Here is a 9005-nt window from a genome sequence, read left to right as displayed (position 1 = left end):
ACCAATTGAGCCCAAATTTTCACAGGTTTGTTATTTTATGCATATGTTGAGATACACCAAATGTGAAGGCTAGTCTTTAACAATTACCAATAGTGTCCACTGCTCTTAAGTTAGGCATGTGTATATATATGTCATAAGGAGCCATTCAGTAAAGTCAGTGTTACAAAAAATGTTTGACCGACCCACCCAACTACCCCAAATCTTTACACTTAAAAACAAGTTATGCCAGGTGCTTTAGACTAAATGTCTCTAAAATCAGTAGTTTTCATTAGCTTTTATTCCTGGCCTAAACAAGCAACTTACCCAATGCTAAGTACAGGATTTGAACTACTGGCAATCTTGGTGATCCGGTTGGTAGGACATCAGCTGTAGATTTGCAAAGGTCGTGGGTTCGAATCCAACTGCAGTAATAGCCCTGTGATTTTTATTTGTTTTCGAGAAAGTGCTGAGTATACAGTGCTAACATACATTGGTGTAAGGGTAAGCATGAACAAATTACAACAAGCAACCTTTACTTTAAGTTCAATCTGGAATGAAATCAACGATCCTGGCTAGCTGGGGATTTTGTCTTCTCTTTTTAAAATAAAAACTGAATTTAAATTTTCAGTTAATTCTTTTGACCCTCTCACCCACAATTTCGACAATAACAGAACTTGCATTTTTTTAACATTGACTATTCTAAATGGCCCCTACGCCATGCAGTAAGCCTACCTCTTTCAATTAAAGCCATTGGACACTTTCGGTAAACAGTTATGTCCAAGGCCCACACTTCGTGTATCACAACTTTTATATAAAATAACAAACCTGTGAAAATTTAGGTTCAATCGGTCATCGGAGTCGGGAGAAAATAACGGGGAAACCCACCCTTGTTTCCGCACGTTTCCCGTGTCATGACATGTGTTTAAAATAAATCCGTAATTGTCGATAGAATTGATATTGTTTTAATATTTTTCTCGAAAAGTAAAGCATTTCATGGAATAATATTTCAAGAGAAGTCTTTCACCATTACCTTCTGTAAACCCTGTAAGTTATTTGTAAATCTGTGAACTTTTTTTTGTTTTTTCTGTTCCGAAAGTGTATAATGGCTTTAAAGATTAATATTTTTAGCGTTATACATTGTTCATCCATTTACCACTGCGTTATTGCAGTTACACAAATTTACTGATCCAGTTTCTTGATCAAACATTAACGTTTAAAATTAATCTAAAGGAGTTAGTAAGTATTTTGGACCTTCATTTTTTCCCCCGAGAAAGCCTAATTGCCGAACCACATCACGTACATACTCCTTCAACAGAGCCCATCAGTTTTAATTATCATTGATGATTGATTGAAAGCGATTGAATATTGCATGTACTTCTCGCTATGTCCGTTTGACAAGTGTTGGAGGAGTTGTCACTGTGTAAACCCATCAAATTGATTCTTAATGGTTTTAGCTTAAAGGCGCAGCCGATTTTACGAAACACTAGGATTAATCCTATCTCGAGTTAGGACGGGTAACCCGTCTTAACTAATAGGACGGGCACATTGTGTCCTAACGTATAAGGATACGGAACTTAAGACGTCCTAAGTCCTAGGCTTAATCCTAAGTTAGGATGAGTTTGGTGAAATCCACGGCCGGACACCATTGGTAATTGTCAAATCCCAACTTAATGCATATCTGTGAAAAGTTTGGCTCAATTAGTGATCGAAGTTGTAAGAAAAAAATGAAATAAAAAAATGAAATAAAAAACATACTTGTTGTACATAAGTTTTGAGTGCTCTCGGATGCCTTATACAAGGGCACCTGGGGGGTTTCACACAGAGTTAGGACTAGTCTTATCTCGAGTAGGACGAGTTACTCGTACCAACTTGGGACTAGCCACATGTTTTGTATATCCCGTAGGACTAGTCCTAAGTTAGGACTAGTCCTTACTCTTTATGAAATCGGCCCAGAAGTCTTATTATTTGACTGAGAAATTGCCTATTTCTCAAAAACTACGTTTAAGAGGGAGCCGTTTCTCACATTGTTTTATACAATCAACAGCTGCTCTCCATAGCTCATTACCAAGTAAGTTTTATGCTAACAATTATTTTGAGTAATTACCAATAGTGCCCAGTGCATTTAAAGGTTAATGTTGATTTCACTTTAGAGACAATTTTGGTAAATATTGAGTTCATATCATACTATAATGATCCAGCATAGCACAACCTCGTCCACTTAGATGAAAAGGCGTACAAATGCCTGCTGTTATTAACCCACTAGGGGGTGTACGCCGAAAAGCAAATTGCATTTGGCTGTTTTTACAATTAACATGTAATTATATTCACTCTGTACCGTTAGCATTTGCATCAAACTGTGATAATTGTGTACTTGTAATATTTTGTTCAGTTTCGCTGCGTCACTGTTTATATTTATTCATCTTTTCTTTTCTACACCGAAGGCCATGCTTTATATTGATGTACCTTGTTCTCTCTGCACGCATGTTTCCGATGGAGAGGCACGTTTTGAGTTAGGCCAACTCCATTTTTCATCTTCTACCCTGTATACTCCCGGTTTTGTATTTTCACAAGGGCAGAGAGTTATTGATATAAATCCTGTGGGACGTTATTAATGTGTTTACATTCTGACATTTCAACGACCCTGTGAAATATCACAGGAAAGTAGTTTTCTCCTTTCCGGGGGTTTCCGATTTTGATGTGTTTCAGTTTTTACAATTTTGCAATAATTGACATGTTTGTTGAACTGCTTCTTGTATACGGGAAATGTCAATAAATACAATTCCTGCTTTGAAGTACGCCAGAAACGATTTCTCACAGTTTTTCATTTAGAGTTGAGTCCATTCGAGTTAGCAAAATGTCTACTGGGATGGGTTATGGGTTTCGGTGTATGGCAGTAACGAATGGCGCATGCTCAACTTGCGTGTGCAATTCCATAAAGCAAGAAATGTTGCTTAACAGTTTTCTGCTAAGCAAAAAGGAGCAGGATACCAATTAAAAATTGTACACGTGACATGGTACTTTTGCTTCTGACCTTATGCTGGTAAGCATAATTATTTTGTGCTAAGCTTCTTTTTGTGCTTAAGAAGCTCGATGAAATTGGCTTAGTGTTACCTTGTTTATATAGGCCTTTTACATTTTTGATACACATTTTGTGTGATGCGAGCAAATAATGTTAATACCGAAATATTCTGTGTCAAACAGATAAATTGTAAGTTTATCAATCAGATAACTTGATAATTCCACACTCCAATTAAAAACCAAGGCTCCACTTCATACAGCTGCTTTAGCAGAAAAATACTGCAAATCCCTGCTTAGCAATAATGAGCAGGATACTAGTCACACTTGTACAATGTGAAATTGTATTTTGGCTGGTACCCTTGTTCTTAGTCAGCATTTATTTTTTATTTTTTGCTTAGCTTTTTTTATGCTTATAAGTAGCTCACATATGAAATTGAAATATTGCTTAACAATTTTCTGCTAAGCAAAAAGGAGCAGGATACCAGTGACAAATTGTACGTGTGACATTGTATTTTGGCTGTTTACCTTATTCTGTTAAGCGTAATTATGTAGTGCTTGGCTACTTGTTGTGCTTGTTCTATAAAATTTTGCACAGGTTTGAACTTGCCTTGACCAAGATCCCATATGAGCAAGAACGTAATCTTGTTTAATTTGACTGCATTCAGTACCCGCCCATATTATAGTAGTACAAGACATACAACACCATGCACTCTGTAGTTTTCACCTGTTTAACATTACAGTACATTTAGGAAGTTAAATAATGTGGTAAACCTGGGATATGACCCCGGTCAACCTGTACCAAAAGTTCTGTCTTTCCTGATACATCTTTGAATGATGTCTAACACTCGAGAGTAAATTATGGGTTGCCCGGCAGCGCAACGAACCTATGGTACCCCGACGTCAAGCCACGCCGGGCCCCATGAAGGCTTCACTCATTTTGTGGGACTCCATACACGTTTCCCGGACTTTATTACACACTGTAGCCGTCATCTTGTTGTAGATCTCAAGTAGTGTCACCTGGTACTTGCCAATTCTATCTGCAGGCGAGAGGTTTTTTTTCTGAAACACTCGTCTTTTTTTCTTTTTTTTCCTCTTCATCTTCCTGCTGGACGATCCTGGTATCCCCGTAAACAAACACAGTTCAATTGCTGAGGAATTGAGTCGTTTTAACAGTAAGCTGAACACTAAAACACTGCAAAAAGTTTTCTATTTTTTTATTAGCAACAATTAATAGGAAGGGAGTGTATTCGGCAAAACAGTTTCTAAATGTAACACAAGTCTCATACTTTCCTTCAGTAATTAAATTAAGACTTAGCGGGCATAACCAGAAAAGCAAACGGTAGTGTGGTATAGGCATGCCCTGACATACAAAATCACAATGGACTAACAAACATTAAAGGCAGTGGACACTATTGGTAATTACTCAAAATAATTATTAGCATAAAACCTTACTTGGTAACAAGTAATGAGGTGAGGTTGATAGTATAAAACATTGTGAGAAACGGCTCCCTCTGAAGTAACGTAGTTTTCGTTAAAGAAGTAATTTTCCACGAACTTGATTTCGAGACCTCAGACTTAGAAATTGAAGTCTCGAAATCAAGCATCTGAAAGCACACAATACCGCGTGACAAGGCTGTTTTTTCTTTCACTGTCCTAGCAACTTCGACAACCGGTTGAGCTCAAATTTTCACAGGTTTGTCATTGTATGCGTATGTTGAGATACATCAAATGAGAAGCCTGGTCTTTGACAATTACCTATAGTGTCCAGTGTATTTAAGTAGAGTGAGAGTCTAGGTAACTAAGACAAAATATACTCTTTATGAACTTAGTGGCTTCAAAGTGATGCAACTTAATACATATAATCTAGCTAGCTAGATATATAGAGATTATCGGTAAACATATTAAATACCATAAAGCTGTTAAGACAGACAGAACAATTATTAATTGTTCTACCAATTTCAACATTTTTATGGACCATTGTCGAACGAATATGATCATAAACATATAAAACAGATTATTAAGTCGAGAAAGGAAGGGGAACTAATCTTCCAAGGTTAATTTATTTGCACACAAAATATTGGGTATTTCTCCTCTTGTACATTCCCTTTTAAAGGCAGTGGACACTATTGGTAATCACTCAAAATAATTATTATCATAAAGTAGTTTTCGTGAAGAAAAAAAGAATTTTTCACTAATTTGATTTCGAGACCTCGGATTTAGAATTTGAGGTCCCAAAATCAAGCATCTGAAAGCACACAAACTATTGTGGTTTTTATTTCCATTATTATCTCGCAACTTCGACGACCAATTGAGCTCACGTTTTCACAAGGTTTGTTATTTGATGCATATGTTGAGATACACCAAGTGAGAAGACTGGTCTTTGACAATTACCAATAGTACCCAGTGTCTGTAATCCAGAATGCTTAACTTTTGACTTGCTTCCGCCTTGATAGATACTGGCTCACCATTTCGTGACTGCTAAAGAGAATGGGGGATTTGCATTTTTGTTGTCTGGAATTATGGTCCGAAGGACAAAATGGGCGGTATAAATGTTGTATCGGTGTATCCAATTCAATGCTTTAGAGACATGGTGGATACACGTATATTTATCAATGACGTTTAAAGACACTGGACACCTTTGGTAATTGTAAAAGACCAGTCTTCTCACTTGGTGTATCCCAAAATAAGCATAAAATAACAAGCCTGTGAAAATTTGAGCTCAATTGGTCATCGAAGTTGTGAGAAAATTATAAAAGAAAAAACACCCTTGAATTTGCGTGCTTTCAGATATTGAGTAAAAGACTTCTGCCTCTTTCTCAAAATTTATGCTACTTCAGAGGGAGCCGTTTCTCATAGTGTTTTACACTATCACCAGCTCTCCAATGCTCGATACCAAGTCAGTTTTTAAGTTAATATTTGTGTTTTTTTGTAATAACCAAACATGTACCTTCCCTTTAAAACAGACTGTGATACTTTGCTTTAATGGCACTGAACACTATTGGTAATTACTCAAAATAATTGTTAGCATTAGAACTTACTTGGTAATGATCAATGGAGAGATGTTTGTCTTATATAAAAATTCAAAAAAAGGAGAAATGGCACTCTCTGAAGTAACGTAGTTTTCGAGAAAGAAGTAATTTTCCGCTAAAATATTTGAATTTGATTTCGAGACCTCGGGAATTAGATTTTGAGGTCCGGAAATCAAGCATGTGAAAGCACACAACTTCGTGTAACAGGGGTGTTTTTTCTTCCATTATTTTCTCGCAACTTCGACGACCAATTGAGTTCAAATTTTCACAGGTTTGTTATTTTGTGCATGAGAAGACTATGTCTTTGACCATTACCAAAGGTGTCCATTGCCTTTAATCAGTTAGAGTAGGCCTAAGCCTCGGTCGTAGCCTTAGGCCTACTTACCACAACCGTCTTAGCTTGATACTAGAGACTTAAAGGGAAGACACGTTTGGTAATTGTCTAAGACCAGTCTTCTCACTTGGTGTATCCCAACATAAGCATAAAATAACGAGCTTGTGGACATTTTAGCTAAATTGGTCATCGAAGTTGCGGAAAAATATGAAAAAAAACACCCTTGTTGGACGAATTTGTGTGCTTTCGGATAGGAATAAAAGACTAGAAGCCTTTTATTGTTTTAGTGAGAAATTACCTCTTTCTCAAAATCTATGCTACTTCAGAGGGAGCCGATCCCACAAAGTTTTATACTATCAACAGCTTAATGCTCGTTACCAAGTCAGTTTTTATTTTTGTTTTGAGTAATTACCAAACGTGTACCTCTCCTTTAAATTGCGATAGCTACAACATACAGGAAACAAATTACCTAAAATAAATATTGCTATTATTTCATAATGTATGGTAATTTCATTAATAACACCGAGATTATTGTGTAGGCCTACTTGTTCCAATTTTCTTCGTCCATACGTGCTTGTGAAACTCTCATCTGACTCTTAACAAAATGTGACTCTTAAAAAAAATAGGTATTGAAAATTTTGAAGGCCCAGTTATGCCAGCGTATTTAAGTGAGGCATGTATTATTATCTCCATTGCTTTGTGTACGCATATCATGCTTTTTGAACATTGCACCGCTTATTATGTGGGTTGACGGGTTATCAACCCCCTTCCAAATCTGATCTTTTAACATAAATACACTCTGGCGCTTAATATGTTACCCGTCAAGTGCGGAATTGTATAGCCAGTGGGAATTTTAATGACTTTTATATTCAATCCGGAGGCTCCATTATATATTCGATCTTGAGAAATAATGACAAACGGCCGCCCTACTAATGTGTCAGACATAGACAGTTAATGACTTGGATATTGACTGGGAAAAACCTAGCCTCTACAGAAGTCCACAGTCGACTTTGCGACGCTGGTCTCTGAAACCACTTGGCAATGAAAGTCGACATGTGGGGAGGGGGGGGAACAGGACCGCCTGATCGTTATCCATTGGGCGAGATTGGAAAATCAATTTTTAGGTGACCCACAAAATAAGCTATGCCTGTGTAATGAACTACCGGTTTGGTATATCCGCCGGTACGCGGTTGCACGGTATACTTTCAAATAATAATGCCAAACAAAATACCTGCTTGAATTTTTGGTATTAGAGGACTGTATACCATTTCGCCAACAAAACAAAAAACAAAACAGCATTACTTGAAGAATTGTGCTAGGATAAAGCCACGACATCATCGAGAGAAAACAAATTCACAGAGGATGCAGCTATGCGGACACAATGCATCAACACTGTTAGGTTTGGGTAAATTTGTCTGTACACAACCAAACCAAACAGTGCATTTCTACCTCCATGACTCTGTTATAGTGTCCACCATACTTCGAAAAGGCTACTGGAAATCGTAGCTTCTTCAACACCCGGATCGTTTTATTGACAACCGTTGACAGGTGGTATTCACATGAGACAAGGAAACTCTTACTCTTACAAGCATCGATTCTACAGGTGATTTTTGTTTCACAGTGGGACTGTTCACACGCGATGTATCATTGGTGTCCACTTTTACTAATTAATGAATACAGCACAAGCTGGACGACCATAAACTTCAGTTCATGGAAATTGCACACCAGATGACTGATCTTTAAAGGTACTGGGCCCAGTTTCATATAGCTGCTTAAACACAAAAAGTAGCTTAGCACAGCAAAATTACGCTTACCAGTGTAAGGCTATAAACCAAACTATCATGTCACATGTACAATATGTGACTTATATCTTGCTCATTTCTGCTTAGCAGACAATATTATTGTTAAGCAATATTTTCCGCTTAAGCGACTCGTGAAATTGGGCCCTGGACGCTCTTGGTAATTACTCAAAATAACTGTTAGCATAAAAAACTTACTTGGTAACAAGCAATGGAGAGCTGTTGATGGTATAACACATTGTGAGAAACGGTTCCCTGTGGTGAAGTAACGTATAGTTTTTGAGGAAAAGGTAATTTCTCACTCAAATATTGAAAGACTTCAGGCCTGAAGCATTTTTAGGCATCTGAAGTCACACAAATTTGTGCAACAAGGGTGTTTTTCCTTGCATTATTCTCTCACAAATTCGATGACCAACCAGATTTGTTATTTCGTGCATACACCAAGTGAGAATACTGGTCTTTGACAATTACCAAAAACGTGTCCATCAGTGCCTTTAACTGTGAGGAGTTTTTGACTATTTTGTCAAAAACTTGCATTTGGCATTGCGTGACTTCACGTCCATCAAGTCACAAAACAAAAAAACAGCATCCAAAACTGAGAAAGCCTTTGTTGGTGACTCGGCTATTTTAATGGTTGTGATATTATTTTAATGGTAATGATAAATCACTGTGTAGTAAAGGACATGATTGGAAGTACCGGAAAGCGCTTCTGCTGAGGTATACACGATCTCCGTCCACGGGAAATGAACTCTCTATAAGCATAATCGTTCGACTTGATTCGCCATTAAAGGCACTAGGCACGTTCGGTAGTTGTCAAAGACCAGGGCCAAATTTCATAGAGCTGCT

The sequence above is a fragment of the Asterias rubens genome, chromosome 16, assembly GCF_902459465.1.
Source record: "Asterias rubens chromosome 16, eAstRub1.3, whole genome shotgun sequence".
Classification (NCBI taxonomy): domain Eukaryota; kingdom Metazoa; phylum Echinodermata; class Asteroidea; order Forcipulatida; family Asteriidae; genus Asterias; species Asterias rubens.
This window is presented reverse-complemented; position numbering follows the sequence as displayed.